Source organism: Microcaecilia unicolor, chromosome 1 (genome assembly GCF_901765095.1).
Source record: "Microcaecilia unicolor chromosome 1, aMicUni1.1, whole genome shotgun sequence".
Classification (NCBI taxonomy): Eukaryota; Metazoa; Chordata; class Amphibia; order Gymnophiona; family Siphonopidae; genus Microcaecilia; species Microcaecilia unicolor.
This window is the reverse complement of record NC_044031.1, coordinates 365,800,121-365,816,999: the sequence shown is the minus strand read 5'-3', so window position 1 is coordinate 365,816,999 and position 16,879 is coordinate 365,800,121. Positions and strand designations below refer to the sequence as shown.

Sequence of the window (16,879 nt, the reverse complement as noted above, 5' to 3'; positions counted from 1 at the left end):
AATACAATGCTTCCCTTTTGAGTTTGAAAAAAACAAAACACAAAAACCCGCTTGACTGTTGCAGGGGTTGGGTATGTTTCTCAGGCCTCCTATCCATTGGTTAGGGGGTTGTCTCAACACAGGGTGTTCTTCTGTGGCTCGGGCTGTTAACCGTGTTCCTTCTTAATGGTTGGTTCTCCTGTCCCTGTCGGCTGCCTTCTTATTCGGCTTCTCTCTCACTCTGTGCTGGTTAGCGCACGCACACAAAAAAAAAGGACCATGAAGCTAGGCAGAAGTCGAGGCTTTTCTTCAGTTCGCTGCCTATGTGGGCTGTCATTACTAGTTGGGCATGGAGGCTCCAGTTCCTGCACTTTTCGTTTGTTTGGCCAGGTTGCCTCACAGGCAGTGCTCTTTGGTGTGCCTGGCCTGTTGCCTTTTGTGGCAGGGATTTTTGATGGTGCATTTCCTGCCCTGGTGCAGTTGCCGCTCTCTGCTCTTGTGCAGATTCCGTTGACGGCAGGTACCGTGTGCCTTTTATGGGTGCCCTTGCATCTAGGTGGCAGGGGCCTTTTTGAGGGAATGCTGGATGCAGCAGCAATCGTTTAGCTTCATACCTTTGTATGCTGCTTGGTGGCAGTTTTCAGGTTCAGGCGTTCTGCATTGGGATTGGGCATCTGCTCTATCTGTTGTCTTTGCTGCTGTTTGCGGTGGCCCCTGTATTGAAGTTTCTTGGCTGTACTTTTCCTGATGGCCTCCTTTCTTCCTGGCCTGCCTGCTATCTTCCCTTGACTTGGCCTTTTGATCTAGGTCTCTTGTGGGTAGCATCCTGCTGTCTGGCAGCTTATGGCATACTCCGTGGGGCTAAATGGCATGCATGCTGCTGAGCTTTCCTCCCATGGTCTCAAGGTTGTTTCTTGCTTCTTGGTTGTCGGTAGTTTCCTTGCATCTGCTTGGCAGCGTTTCTTGGTTCCCTGGGCTTGGGGCGGCTTCATCTTCTTTCGGCATGTTCCACATCCTTTCCCCTGTCTTTTCGGGGGGTGCATGTTTTTGACTTGGTGAATGTGTTGGTATGGGTGTTTCATGCACTGTAGGCATGGTGCCTGCGCTGCCTATAGAGCATTGTTTCTTTTTTGACAGTTGGGCCTGCCTCTTCTTTGGCTCGGAGGCCTGGCTGAATCCTTTTCTGCCTAGCAGACAGTGTTCTCTTCTGGAGGTGGACGTAGTGCCCTTTCTACATGCTTGTCTGGGGTGGCTTCATCTCCATGTGTTGGGCATCATTCCTTCATGGAGCAGGGCTTCTGGTTTTGCTGCAGAGCCTAACTCTGGTTCAGATGGCAGAGTTACATTTGTCTCTGGTTGTGCATCTCAGTCCAGATCTGGTTGTAGGGTCTGGCTCCGGCCTCATCTGCAGAGCCTTGCTCCAGTTGTGGAACCTAGATCCACCTCAGGTGGTAGAACCTAGCTCCTGCTTTGGCTATGAAACCTAGCTTGACTCATCATCTGCTCCAATTCCCAGCTCTGGCCATACAGCCTCACTTGGCTTGTGGTCATGGTTCTTGGTGCCAACTCCCCGTTGCGGAGCCTACTTCCATTTTTGGCTGTGGTGCTAGCTTTTACTTTTGGTTGTGTTGGGCCTAGATCCAGCACTGGCCACTCAAGCCTGGCACTTGCCCCTGGCCGCAGGGCTATCAGGACCGTGCTCCATCTTTGGCCAGCAAGCCTAACCTAGCCCTGGCTCCGGCCTAACCTAACTTCTGGCTCTGGCCCTGGCTACGAGCCTAGCCTGGCTTTGGTTCTGGCACTGACTGGCAGGCATGGCCTAGCTCCGGCTTTAGCCAGCCTGCCTGGCCTTGGAGTCTAGCTCCGGCTTTAGCCAGCCTGCCTGGCCTTGGAGTCTAGCTCCGGCTTTAGCCAGCCTGCCTGGCCTTGGAGTCTAGCTCCGTTTCTGCCCGTTGAACCTGGCTCTGGCTCTGGTCATTGGGTTTTGCTGTGGCTTGGCTGGTGAGCGTGGCTCCGGCTCTTACCAGAGTGCTTGCCATCTACTCTGGCTTCATCGCTAGCTTTTCCGCATCCCTCCTTCCTTATTGGTGTTGCATTCTCTAAAAGTGGGGCATGCTTATTGGGTTGTCTAGACAGCATGGGTCTTGTCTATCTCGGGGGCTCTTTCACCTGTTTTGCTGGCATGTGGAGAAGGGATCGCTGTAGGCCTCTGCAGCATGGCCTCTGCCTGTGCTTGCATCATCACTTCACCTCTGTAGGTGGCGTATGGATACATCTCTGTCCTTAGATCGGAGCTCTTCTTTTCTCTGGTGAGCTCTGTTCCATCTTTGGTTCATCTCCCGAGCACCATTTCCGTAGTCCAAGCGAGGAATTGTCATGGCTCCATCTTTCAGACTTGGGCATTTGTATCTCTCGTTCCTAAGTTCCTTTGCGGGGATTTCTGTGTTTCTCGGCTACTTCAGCCAGACATTTTTTGCTTCCTCTGGGACATTGCTCTTTCTCTGGGACATTGCCTCTTTCTCTGGCTCTGGGCCCTGGCTCCATTTCTGTTCGGCTAGGGTATAACGTAAGTTTTTGAACGTGATGTAGCTTCCTGTGGTTCCTCCTGGGTGTTACCTTTTACAGGTTCTGCTCCCCTGTGGTTCCATATCTTTGAGTACCTCTGTTCTTGAGGGCGCAAGTGTCTGGAACTGGTTCGCTAGTTCCTGGAGCTCTTTTGACATTTCTGCTCAGGCTCTCTGGGGTCTGTGGGCGTTGAACTTCTTGGCTCGCTCTGCTTTCTCTCTCTTGGGTTAGAGGTTTGTAGTCTGTTTTTGGTGCATAGGGGGTTTGGTGCACTTTTTGGTGCTCTTATCCCTTTTTTGGCTGGTTGCCCGTACCTTCAGTTGGGGATTCCCAGTCTTTCAATGTAAGTCTCCAGGAGCTTGGTTCTTGAGTTTATCCCACCCTGATGGGGACACTGCTTTGGCACATTCCGTTGGTCTGGACAAGCCTGGTGTATGACAAGGAGGAAAAATGATGTCTTACCTGTTTAATTTTCTTTCCTTTTATCCAACCAGACCAGTCCAGGTGCCTGCCCTTTATGATTTTCCTCTGGTTCTGGTTCTTCTAGGTCTCGGGTCCAGCACTGGTGTTCATAGTTGCAGTTGTCATCGCTGCAGTGATGAACATTTGTCGTCAACTTCATCATCTTCGTGTCTCCTTGCTATGACTACTACATATAGCTCCTACTTCTGGTTGAGCTTTGACCAGTTTCCCTGGTTTGGGAGGGTCTGCAGGTCAGTGAGTATAGGCCATGTGAACGAGCTGTCTCTCGCCATTTCAATAGTTGGTGTCTACCGATGGGCCTTGGGGGCACTGGAGTTCCATTGGATACTCTTCCTGGGCTTTTGTGTCTTCCAGGTATACTTTTGTTGGCTTGTGTTGCAGCAGGCTTCTCATACCATGGCACAAAACTATGGAACACCCTACCGAAGCTGGAAAACTAAGGTGCATAGGTCAATACCTCAACTTTCGCAAATATTTTAAAGCATTTTTCTTCAGAAAATTTTATTATGAGGACAACAAATAATCTCATGATAACCGAGATCGATTATCTCTTTCTCAGTTCCCGTTATATATGTAGTCATTTGATCCTGTATGCCCCTCTTTTTGGAAGCTACCCTTATAATCGCTCAGTACTACTTATGCTTAAAGTCCCCATTATTTATTTATTTAAAAAATGTTTATACCACCTATACCTAGGTGGTGTACAAAAGAGCATTCAGATTTTCCAAAAAAACCCCATAAACATACACAAATAAACTGCCTGCAAAAGGTTCTCTCTTCATATAATTATAAAAATACAGACACAATTGTGTTTTCAATAACTTCCTAAAACGTGTCCTGTTAGAACACTGGCGAAGCTGACCAGACAGTGCATTCCACAATAAAATTCCAGTGGAAGCAAAGGCTGAGGCTCGGATGTCTGTACAATTCAGCTGCATAAGTAATCAGTCGACAATCGCATAGTGGTGTCAGACCTCAGTGCACGCCTTGGTTAAGCATAAGTTGTCACATGGGAAAGTTTTGCCACCCCCCATTATTACTCTGGCTGCTGCATTATGGATCACCTGCAATGCTTTGATACTCAGAGAAGACATAAGAATTGCAGTAGTCCAAATGTACCAAAACCATACTGGATAACACACCGAAAATCAAACCCCCAAATCATAGACTTCCGTCTGTATAACATATGCAATGCTAAATGCAACTTGAACCACAGTACTGGCAACCTAACATAGTAAATGGCGGCAGATAAAGACCTGTACAGTCCATCCAGTCTGCTCAACAAGATACACATTTTACATGGTATGTGATACTTTATACCCAAATTTGATTTGTCCTTGCCATTCTCAGGGCACAGGTCGTAGAAGTCTGCCCAGCACTGTTCTTGTACTAAGTTCTGAAGCTAATGTCGAAGCCCCTTAAAATTTACACTCCAGCCCATCCATATCTATTCAGTTACGATCAGGGCGTAGACCGTAGAAGTCTGCCCAGCACTGGTTTTGCTTCCCAAGTACCAGTGTCACCACCTAATTTCCACTAAGATTCCGTGGATCCATTCCTTCTAAACAGGATTCCTTTGTGTTTATCCCACGCATGTTTGAATTCCATTACCGTTTTCATCTCCACCACCTCCCGCGGGAGGGCATTCCACATATCCACCACCCTCTGTGAAAAATACTTCCTGACATTAGTCCTGAGTCTGCCCCCCTTCATCCTCAATTCATATCCTCTAGTTCTACTGCCTTCCTGTCTCTGGGAAAAGGTTTGTTTGGTGATTAACAGTTTTCAAATATTTGAACATCTGTATCATGTCACCCCTGTTTCTCCTTTCCTCCAAGGTATACATGTTCAGGTCAGCAAGTCTCTCCTTGTACAGTTTGCAACGCAAATCCTATGCCATTTTGTAGCTTTTCTTTGCACCACTTCCAGTCTTTTTATATCTTCAGCAAGATATGGCCTCCAAAAACTGAACACAATACTCCAGGAGGGGCCTTACCAACGACTTCTAGAGGAGTATCAACACCTCCTTTCTCCTTCTGGTTATACCCCTCTCTATGCAGTCTAGCATCCTTCTGGCCACGGTCGTCTCCTTGTTGCATTGTTTCTTCACCTTTAGATCCTCAGACACCAACACCCCAAGGTCTCTCTCCTGAGTCGAGCTTACTAATCTCCTCCCTCCTATCTGTTATCTCTCTTTTGGGTTTCTGCACCCCAAGTGCATCACTCTACCACTTCTTGGCATTGAATTTTAACTTTTATTCACAATACAGAAACCTACAATCAATCTTCCTCACTTAAAAAAAATTTTTTTTATATGCGTGATAGTGCTCAGAAGCTGGGTATACGTCACCGAACTGATAGCAGTTCTTTAAGTTGTCACCCAGAACCGCCATCATAGTACTTGGATCCTTCTCCCTGTCTCTTATGTTCAAAACTTTCCACTAGTATATCTTCATAGCATGTTATACATAATATCTTGAATCACTTTATCTATAGGTTGGGTTAAGATGGTTACTGGTTCCCGGCTGTGGTTCTGTCTTATTTGGTGACCCTCCCAAATTCCTCTGTGATAAACCATGTAATGTGTTTAAAAGCTGTGCAAATTATTCCCCTCTTCTATTAACGTTCTCTACATGCTTGCATGTTTCGCTTACAAGCGTCTTCAGGGGAACGGTAAGCTGAAATAAAATCCATAATTCTTTTGATCACAGATTATAACGCGTAATGAAGTTCTACAAATCACTTAGTAAATACCTCTAATTAAATCTCACAAATAGTAATTTTTTGGCTGACCTGTGGCGGAGACTGTCTGTCTCAACCTCCAAACTGGCAGAAACGCCGAAGCATTTGCAGTTTACATTTGATAACTCATCTCCCTCTTTTTATGCAACTATGGAAGGTGTGTCAGAGACCACCAGTCAGTTTCTTTATTTAAGCCTTCTGGAGTTACTGTTCACCAGTGATAAATAAATTGTTGTCCTTTGTATAATAGAGTTGATACTACATCACCCCCTCTCGTTAATAATACCTGGGACAAAAAAAAACAAACAGCAAATCTTTTTCTTCATGTTGCATTTGAACCCAGTAGGTTACCAATGGAGACTCCCTTTTTTGATGATGTAAATTGCTGAGATGTTCAGTTATGCGATGCTTGATTTTCCTTTTCGTTTGACCGATATACCACTTTTCACAGGGGCACCGAATCCCATATATGACCTGTGCAGATTCACAATCCGTGTTGCCCCTCAGTATGAAATATCGTCCCATTACTGGGTGTTTCACTGTAGTTGTAGTCCATGCATATTGGCAATAAACACATTTGTAGCATCTGTCATGACCTGTTTTTTGTAGTGGGGTGGGGGGGTACAGAAATTATCTTATTCTTGAGCATCTCTCCTAAATTACATAAGTATTGCCATACTGGGAAAGACGAAAGGTCCATCAAGCTCAGCATCCTGTTTCCAACAGTGGCCAATCCAGGTCACAAATACCTGGCAAGATCCCAAAAAAGTACAAAACATTTTATACTGCTTATCCCAGTAATAGTGGATTGGTGTTTGGTGTACAGCGCTGCGTATGCCTTGTAGCGCTATGGAAGTGATAAGTAGTAGTAGATTTTCCCCAAGTCCATTTAATAATAGTCTATGGACTTTTCCTTTAGGAAGCCTTCCAAACCTTTTTTAACCTTCGCTAAGCTAATTGCCTTTATCACATTCTCTGGCAACGAATTCCAGAGTTTAATTACACATTGAGTGAAGAAACATTTTCTCCGATTCGTTTTAAATTTACTACATTGTAGCTTCATCACATGCCCCCTAGTCCTAGTATTTTTGGAAAGCGTAAACAGACGCTTCCTGTTCAACTCCACTCATTATTTTATAGACCTCTATCATATCTCCCCTCAGCCTCCTTTTCTCCAAGCTGAAGAGCCCTAGCTGCTTTAGCCTTTCCTCATAGGGAAGTCGTCCCATGCCCTTTATCATTTTCGCCGCCCTTCTCTGCACCTTTTCTAATTCCACTATATCTTTTCTTGAGATGCGGCGACCAGAATTGAACACAATATTCATGGTGCAGTCGCACCTCATAAATGCAAAGCACAAATCAGATGTGATATTATGTGACTGTAATAACGGCCAATGTCTGTGAATTATTTTCTTGATCAGTGCTGCTTGTGTTGAAAGAGGTAAAGAACATACCATTTTATTCTCCTGATCCACTGCTGGGTTTGGGGGTTGTAAGAGCCATTGGTGCTGTGCATTCCTTGCTCTTTTGTGTGCTTTTTTGATGACCCTATTAGGGTATCCCCTACGTGTGAATCTATTGCATAAATCAGTGGTATGTCGGTCAAAACTGTCCTTTGACATAATTTCTTTAGCCTAAGGAACTGTCCCATTGGAATCCCATCCTTTTGTACTCTGGCATGAAAACTGTTGTAGTGGAGAATTGTATTTGCATCTGTTGGTTTACGGTAAATTTGAGTGTAGATTGCACCCTGGTGCACTTCAATCTGTTTATCCGGAAAGTTGACCCGATTGAATATTACATTAGTGTCAAAAGAAATGTTGGGATCGCAGGTGTTAAGGTATTAAAAAATTTGTTCCAAAGATGTTTATATCTCCCATCCAGATGAGAAATACATTGTCAAATGGAATTTTATCTGCCAGACCCTTGACCATTCTTCTAGTGTTGGGAGATCCCTTCTCATCATTTCTACTCCCTCCAGGGTATCCACTCTATTGGCTATTTTCGTGTCATTCAAAAAAAGGCAAACCTTTCCTTCCAACCCTTCAGCAATATCTCCCACAAATATATTAAACAGAATAGGCCCCAGCACCGACCCCTGAGGAACTCCAGTGCTCACTTTCCTTTCCTCTGAGCGGATTCCATTTACCACCACCCTCTGCCACCTGTCGGTCAACCAGTTTCCTATCCAGTTCACCCCTTTCGGTCCTAAGTTCAACCCTTTCAGCTTATTCATGAGTTTTCTGTGGGGGACCGTATCAAAGGCTTGCTGAAATCCAAGTAGATTACATCTAGCGCATGTCCTTCATCCAGTTCTTTGGTCAACCTATTTATAATGAATGCAGTAAGATGGCCGACTAGTAAGAGCTCCGGGATTGAGCTCCTGAGGTCCGGAGGAGTGAACCCACCTGGACCATGCTGCACCGCTCCCAACCGGTCCGGAATGGACCGGAACTGACCTGCAACCGAGAAGGGACCACAAGACCGTGACGACCTCGCTGAAACTCCGCGCAAACGAGCGAGCTCGAGGCCGATCGCGGTGGTCTGCCTGCCTTGTGGCCACGGCACATCCCAATGGAACTAGGCCGGCAAAAAGCACAGGATCAGTCTGAATCGTCCCGAATCAGGCTGAGATCGAACTAGAGCCGGATTGGAGTGACACGGAGACATTGGATGGCTCACTGGACCGGGACGACCTCACAACATCCCCGAGCTGATCGCGATCTCCTACGGGCCACGTCCCCGACTGGACTGAGCCGACCCGAGCCGGGATCAACCAACCTCGTCGCCCGCCAGCCTCAGAGCGGATAGCGCCAATAAAGCCGAGTGGCGCTGTACTGCTCAACAGAGCGGAGACTGAAACGGGTCGAGCGATGCCCCCCCTCCAGATTGGACCCAATCGGACCCGCCGATTGGGCCTATCATCAGCGCCAGCCAGCGAAGGAGGGACCGACACCGCATGGTCAATTGCCGATCAGGAAACCAGGAGGCTCACTGACTTCGGAAGTTCTACCTGACAGAACCGAGTCCGGACTAATAACACCAGCTGGCATCACAGAGAGGAACAGGCGAATCCAACGAGACGGGAAGTCAGCTGTCTCGACCTACTCTCCCTGAACCCAAAACCGCTCTACAACCAGCGCCAACCAGCAAAGGAGGACCTGGCTGGTAGGTAAAGCACAGAGCGTGGGACGAAAAGAGGACAGAACTAAACGAGAAATGCAGAGAGGCGAACGGAGGTAAAGGTGAGCAGGGGTTCGCTATTAGTGGGTGCCACACACTTCAATACTAACTGTCTAAAAAAAAAAAAAAAACCCCACACCCATCCTGGGTTACCAATAATGCACCACCTTTAATACTGCTTTAAAAAACTTTTAAATTGTTTAAATTGCATTGCTTATACTGTACAGCCTGGACTGCACTGCTCGATAGCATTGCGGATACGGTGCATACTATGCATTGTTCACCGGCTAAGCTACTTTGCTTACAACACGTTGCTCACATTGCTCAAACTGTACTATCAATATTGCAATGCATACACTGTACTGTCAATGTTTATATATTGTACTGCTTGCACTAGAGCCAACATGAATACCAAAAAACTACTTCCTTCCCCTAATCTATCATGCCTGGACCACTCCCAACTTAAACAACAATTTACCCACTATAAATAAACCTTACAGACAACCCATCCACAACCCACCAGACCAAAAGAACAACCACCAACTGAATGGAAAAACAAACACATACGGAAACAACCAACAGAAAGGGAAGAAAGGAAACAATAAACCAAATACCAAGAAAATAGGCAACTAATAACGATCAACATATCCACGGCCCGGATTAACCGTACCATCCAATCCAACTGGGATACATAAACGCTAGATCAGTAGTAAAAAAACATAGGATATAACAGAATGGATCACCACAGACAATCTCGACCTCCTATCCATCACTGAAACCTGGATCCATGACCTCAAGGATCCTATAATCCTAGACTTGTGCCCACCAGGATACAAAATTACTCATTGGACAAGGAATGGGAAAAGGGGAGGTGGCATAGCCATAATATATAAATCCGAGTTCACTATCACAACCACAGCTGAAACCATCCTACCTCAACTTGAAATTGCATCGGTTAGAATCAATCACCCAAACCTGCAGGAACACCTTAACGCAATCCTACTCTACAGACCGCCAGGTAAATGGCAAGACACCCAAGCACACCTCATGGACTTCATCTCAAATACATGCATCTCTACCTCAAACCTCATCATAATTGGCGACATCAACCTGCACCTAGAAGAACTTACCTCAACAAGCACCCAAGAATTCAAAGAATTCCTTCAACTATGGGACGTTTACATACCTAAGGCACAACCACACACACCAAAGGACATACACTAGACATTATTGCATATAAATTCGACCCAGACTTAAACATTATATCAGCAGATCCAAAATGGACACCCACACTGTGGTCAGATCATTACAAAGGCATTCATCTCCCTCCAATGGCGAATGAAAAACCACAATCAAAAAACAAGAACGAAAAACCTACACCACAAGAGGAAAAATAGACCCGGTAATATTCTGGCAACAGATCTACCATAACGAAATGGACAACAAAGGCAGACACAACAAAATTTCTCGTAGAATGGGACGATAGATGCAAAAACAATATTAGACAAAATCGCCCCAATTCAACCAGAACCTCACATAGAAAGAACTCATTACTGTGGTTCAATGAAGAACTGAAAAACTCAAAACACAAGTTAGGAAATTAGAACGCGCATGGACTAAAAGGAAAGACGATCCCTCACTTAATGAATGGAAACTACTCCGGAGAAAATATAAATACAACATAAGACAGACCAAAAGACTATACTACAAAAATGAAATTGGACCAAATTACAAGGACACACACAAACTTTTACAACTCGTGAACAAGCTGCTAAATAACACTCCAGTCATGAACAACAGCACAGACACTCCAGAGGCAGAAAACCTTGCGAAATACTTCAAAGGGAAAATAATACAACTCCGACTCAAAATACCTACCAGCCCCATCGATTACGCTACTTTACTAGACTGCTTAGACCCGAACCCTGGAGAATACCCAGCAGATAGGATCTGGAATGAATTTGAAACAATATCGGAAGATCTTATCTCCCAAACGCTTAAAAGATAAGCCAAATCTCGTTGCAAACTAGATATATGCCCAAATAACCTTATGAAATCAGCCCGCAAACACTTCATCACAGATCTAACGAAACACGTGAACTTTATGCTACAAAATGGACTCTTCTCAAAGGAGAAAGGAAACATTCTACTCACCCCCATACCCAAAGACGCAAAGAAATATGCGAGCGAACTAACCAACTATAGACCAGTTGCCAGCCATTCCCTTAGTAACCAAAATAACAGAAGGAACCAAACCAACTCACAGAATATCTAAACAAATTCTCAATACTACAAGACTCCCAATCAGGATTTCGTTCTAATCACAGTACTGAAACAGCATTAGTTACGCTCATGACGAAATTCAAACAAATGATTGCACCGGCCAATGAACATATTACTCCTACAATTCGACATGTCCCGTGCCTTCGATATGGTTGGACCATGGAATCCTACTACACATCTGGAATACTTCGGCATCGGAGGCAATGTTCTTAACTGGTTTAAAGGATTCTTAACCTCACGCTCATATCAAGTCACATCAAAATCGACTACATCAACCGCATGGAAACCTGAATGCGGCATTCCACAGGGATCCCCCCTTTCACCGACCATATTCAACCTAATGATGACATCTCTGGCCAAACAACTATCCAACCAGAACCTCAACCCATACATTTACGCCGATGATGTAACGATCTACATCCCATTCAATCCAGACCTAAAAGAAATTTCCAATGACATCAACCAAAGCCTGCACATCATGCACTCTTGGGCAGATGCCTTTCAGCCTAAAACTCAATGCAGAAAAACCCAATGCCTAGTACTTACCTCTCAATACAATACGAGCAAATTCACCACCACTCAACACACCAAAGATAAACCTACCTATCTCGGACACCTTGAAAATTCTTGGTGTCACCATTGATCGGCACCTAACACTTGAGAATCACGCGAAAAAACACAACCAAAAAGATGTTCCAATCAATGTGGAAATTAAAAAGAGTAAGACCATTCTTCCCGAGGACCGTCTTCCGTAATCTGGTTCAATCGTTAGTCCTCAGTCATCTAGATACTGCAACTCACTCTTATGCTGGCTGCAAGGAGAAATACTCAAAAAAACTCCAAACAGCCCAGAACACGGCAGCCGACTCATATTTGGCAAACCAAAATATGAGAGTGCCAAAACCCCTACGAGGAGAAGTTACAATAGCTCCCACTCAAAGAGCACATCACGTTCAAGTATGTACCCTAGTACATAAAATCATCCATGGCAATGCCCCAGCATACATGTCAGACTTGATAGACCTACCCATCCAGGAATGCCTAAAAAATCTTCTCGTACATTCCTCAATCTTCATTTCCCCAACTGCAAAGGTCTAAAGTACAAACTAATGCACGCATCAACCTTTTCTTATATGAGCCGCACAGCTCTGGAACGCATTACCACGTAACCTGAAAGTGGTCCATGAACTAACCAACTTCCGGAAACTACTAAAGGCCCATCTGTTCGACAAGACTTATCACAAAGATCAAGTCATGTGAAACTCACACTTATACTATGAATGTAAATCAATGCCTTCTGTCTCTTACTTTTATGCATTCCATTACCATCCAACACAAACCCTGCTGTAACTCCAAAAGCTTAACCTCTTCTCATTTCCACTATCCATGATATATTGTAAGCCACATTGAGCCTGCAAAGAGGTGGGATACAAATGCAATAAATAAATAAATAAATAAATAAATAAACCTGAGACTTGATGCCAGCCTGTTGTACAAAATTACCCCTAACAATTTCATCTCTTTTCTAACCAGGACATACATATCACCCAAGCAGATAGTGTCAAGCCGACCCATCAGTTCTTCCTCTACCCACAATCATCACCTCCGTTTTTGCCACATTCAAAACTAATCCATGCTCAAACATCCATCTTTTTACTACTTCCATATATTTATTTAATTGACAATTCAAACCATCTCCCTATGATACTATTGGGAAGAAAAATTGAACATCTGCTTAAAAACAATAAAAGATCCCTAATTCCTGAAAACACCTTGCCCAACAGTGCCAGAAATACATTAAACAATAATACTGACAGTAACTAATGTAAACCAGAAAAGCAGATCAGTGGTAAACTTTATTATTGATGTTTCATACAAGAGTATTGCCCAACAATACTCTTGTATGAAAGGAAGTAAGGAAGAGGTTGGGAATTACAGACCTGTCAATCTGACCTCGGTGGTGAGTAAGCTAATGGAAATGCTTCTGAAAAGGAGGATTGTGACATTTCTTGAACTATATGGAATGCAAGACCCGAGGCAGCATGGTTTCACTAGTGGCAGGTCTTGTCAGACGAATCTGACTGTCTTCTTTGACTGGGGTGACCAAACAGTTGGATGTGCGAGGGGCGCTTGATGTGGTATACTTGGATTTCAGCAAAGCCTTTGACACGGTTCTGCACAGGCGGACTGATAAATAAATTGAGTGCCCTCGGTGCGGGGGCTAGAGGAACTGATTGGGTTAAAAAATTGGTTGAATGGTAGGAGACAGAGGGTGGTGGTAAATGGAGCTTGCTCTGAAGAAAAGGAGGTCGTCAATGGAGTACCGCAGGGATTAGTCCTAGGGCCGGCTCTTTTTTAACGTCTTTTGTGAGCGATACTCTCCGAGAACAAGCAGGCTGCTGTTCTCATATGTGGGTCGGCGTCCAAGGCGGCCCAGGAACGGAGATTTTTCCAGCAAAAATCCATAGAGCTTTGTGACAGCTTCCGGAGCGCGGGGGCACTCGCTCTGCGCATGCGCGGCCATCTTTCCGCCCGCGTGCGTCTGTTTCCGCCTCAGTTTTTCTTTTTCCATGGTGGAGAGTGGCTGTGTGTCGGTCTCTCTCCCTGTCAGGCCCAGAGAAAGACTTCGGCGTTCGCGCTGTTTATTCGTGCTTTCTTTTTGTTCTAAGTTGCCTCTATTGTCTTTTTCTTTTCCAGTAAAAAAAAAAAAATCCTTATTTTCTTATTTTTTCCCCTTCTTTAAGTTTTCTTTCGCTTTTTGTCGCGGCTTTCTTATGCTGCGCGTACGCGATTCTCATTTTTGAGCCTTTTGACTTCGCCGCTGCAAATTTTTCCCGCTCATGTCATCGAAGCCTCCCAGCGGCTTCAAAAAATGTGCTCGGTGCCAGCGGTCGATCTCGGGTACTGACCCGAACGCGTGGTGCATCCAGTGCCTTGGGCCCCGACCATCGCCAAGATGCTTGTAAGTTGTGTCTGAGCTTGAAAAAGCGGACACAGGCGTCAAGAAGAGCTCTCAGGGGACCGTCTTTCGGAAGCTCCGACTGATTCCTCGACGTCGACATCAATCCGCAGTCAGCGGCGTCGATATCGGCTCCGGGGATGGCAATCGGACATTGGGAGTGCAGGTAACGGCTGTCCGGACATCACCACTAGCTGGGAGTAGTGAGCTGTCGAGTGGGGTCTCGAAGGCTCCTGCTGTGCAGGCCCACCGGACCTGACCCCAAGGAGGCGTGTGGATTCCACGTCCTCCTTGTCGGTACCGAGGAGTACCAGTGACGTGCTTTGAGCGAAGGCGAAGAAGCATCATCATCGGTCTCCTTTGAGACATGGTACCAGGCAGCTCCGGGTGTGTCGAGGAATTCGACACCCGAGAGCATCGACGCCAGGAGGAGTGGCTCACCCTCCATACAAGAGGTGTCGGTGCGTCGATCTTCGGACAGCCCGGGTACCGCCTCCCAGGCCTCCACAGATTCTGATGCAGACTTCTGCACCGACCCCACAGCCTTTCCCAGTAGAGACTCTGGACGAGCGCATCCGAGCATTCTTCCAGGGCTTCTGGAAGGGCTGCTGCGTCAGTCTGTTCTGGCACTGGGGTGCTTGCGACCCTCGGTACGTTGAGGCAAGCAGTAGCTGGCTCCAGGCCTGTGGTGAGGGTCCCTGACGCTGGTGCCGCTTGCGGCATCAGTCTCGGCTGCCACCCAAGTCGACTCCCCTGTCGACATCGCTGGAGGGAGCTTCATCGCCGCCGGCTACGGGAGTTGACTTCTCAACTTCGCCATCGAGGACGTGGTGCCTCGGCGTCAAGACGGGCCCGGTTTCGGACTGCAGTCAGAGAGCTCTTGTCTGACACCGAGGAGGATGCCTCGTGGGAAGGAAGAGGAAAGTTCCAGATATTTCTCTTCTGAGGAGGTCTTGTGGTCTTCCCCTGATCCTACTCCTTCACCAGAAAGAAAGCTTTCTCCCCCGGAGAGTCTTTCTTTCTCTTCATTTGTCCGGGAAATGTCTGTGGGCATTCCCTTCCCTGTGTGGGACTGTGGATGAGCCCAGGACTGAGATGCTCGAGGTCCTTGACTATCCTTCGCCACCTAAGGAGTCATGCCACTGTCCCTCTGCATAATGCCTTAAGGGAGACATTTCTAAGGAACTGGATGAAACCACTATCTAATCCCACCATTCCCAAGAAAGCTGAGTCCCAGTATCGGATTCACGGAGAACCTGAGTTGATGAAGTCTCAGTTACCTCACGACTCTGTGGTTGTGGATTCCAATCTCAAGAGAGCCAAAAGTTCTAGAGACTTTGCCTCGGCGCCCCCGGGACGGGAGTCTAGAACCCATGGACTCTTTGGGGACGGAAGGCCTATCAGTCCTCCATGCTCGTGTCCAAGATCCAATCATACCAGCTCTACACGAGCATTCACATTGAAACAATGTGAAGCAACTGGCGGACTTGGTGGAAAGCTCCCTGTGGAGCATGCCAGGCCTTTTCAGGAGGTGGTCAGGCAGCTGAAGGCGTGTCGTAAATTCCTGTCCAGGGGTGCTGATGACTCTTTTGATGTTGCATCCAGAGCCACTGCTCAAGGTATAGTGATGCACGTCTCATGGCTGGTGCCTCTGCCCTGGACAATCGAGTCCAGCAGTGGCTTGCGGATGTCCTTGCGGGGGGGATAATATTTTTTGCCGAGAAAGTCGAGCAGGTGGTAGAGCAGCTCCACCAGTGGGAAACCGCCCTCGACAACCTCTCCCACCGGTGCGCCCTTCAGCATCTACCTCATCAGGTAGATGTTTTTTCAGGGGGAGGAGGAATGCTCCCTATGCTTACAATAAGCGCAGGTACAATCCACCTTCCCGACAGCCTTCTCAGGCTCAGCCCAGTGCGCTCGTTCACGTCAACAGCGTGCGCCAAAGCAGGCCCCTGTGGCTCCCCAGCAAAAGTAAGTGACGGGCTTTTGACTGGCTCAGTTGAGCATAGCCGCCATAAAAGTGTCCGTGCCGGGCCGACCTACGGTCAGGGGGAGGTTAAAATTTTTTCACCAAAGGTGGCCTCTCATAACCTCTGATCGGTGGGTTCTTCAAATAGTCTGGTTAGGATACGCCCTCAATTTGATCTCCACACCTCCAAATTGCCCCACCGGGAGCTCAGTCCTTCAGCTTCCAGCACAGGCAGGTACTTGCGGAGGAATTCTCCGCCCTTTTCAGCGTCAATGCGGTCGAGCCCTTTCACCAGGGCAAGAAGGGCTGGGATTCTATTCCAGGTACTTCCTTGTGGAAAAGAAAACGGGGGGGGGGGGGGGGGGGGATGCATCCCATCGTAGACCTAAGGGCCCTGAACAAATATTTAGTCCGAGAAAGTTCAGGATGGTTTCCCTGGGCACCCTTCTTCCCATGATTCAGAAACATGATTGCTATGATCTCTGGACTTAAAGGATGCTTATACACACATTCTGATACTTCCAGCTCACAGGACAGTATCATCGATTTCGTCTGGGAGCACAACACTTCCAATATTGTGTGCTGCCTTTTGGGCTCGTGTCTGCGCCCAGGGTCTTTACAAAATGCCTGGCGGTAGTTGCAGCATCACTACGCAGGCTGGGAGTGCATATGTTCCCTTATCTCGACAATTGGCTGGTGAAGAACACCTCTGAGGC

The 16,879-nt window shown here is 46.7% G+C and overlaps 1 protein-coding gene across 1 annotated transcript in view; it reads left to right on the top strand.

Moving 5' to 3' along the window:
• The window catches only part of LPCAT1 (lysophosphatidylcholine acyltransferase 1), a 624,443-nt gene that overhangs the window by 43,280 nt on the left and 564,284 nt on the right, over positions 1 to 16,879 (top strand).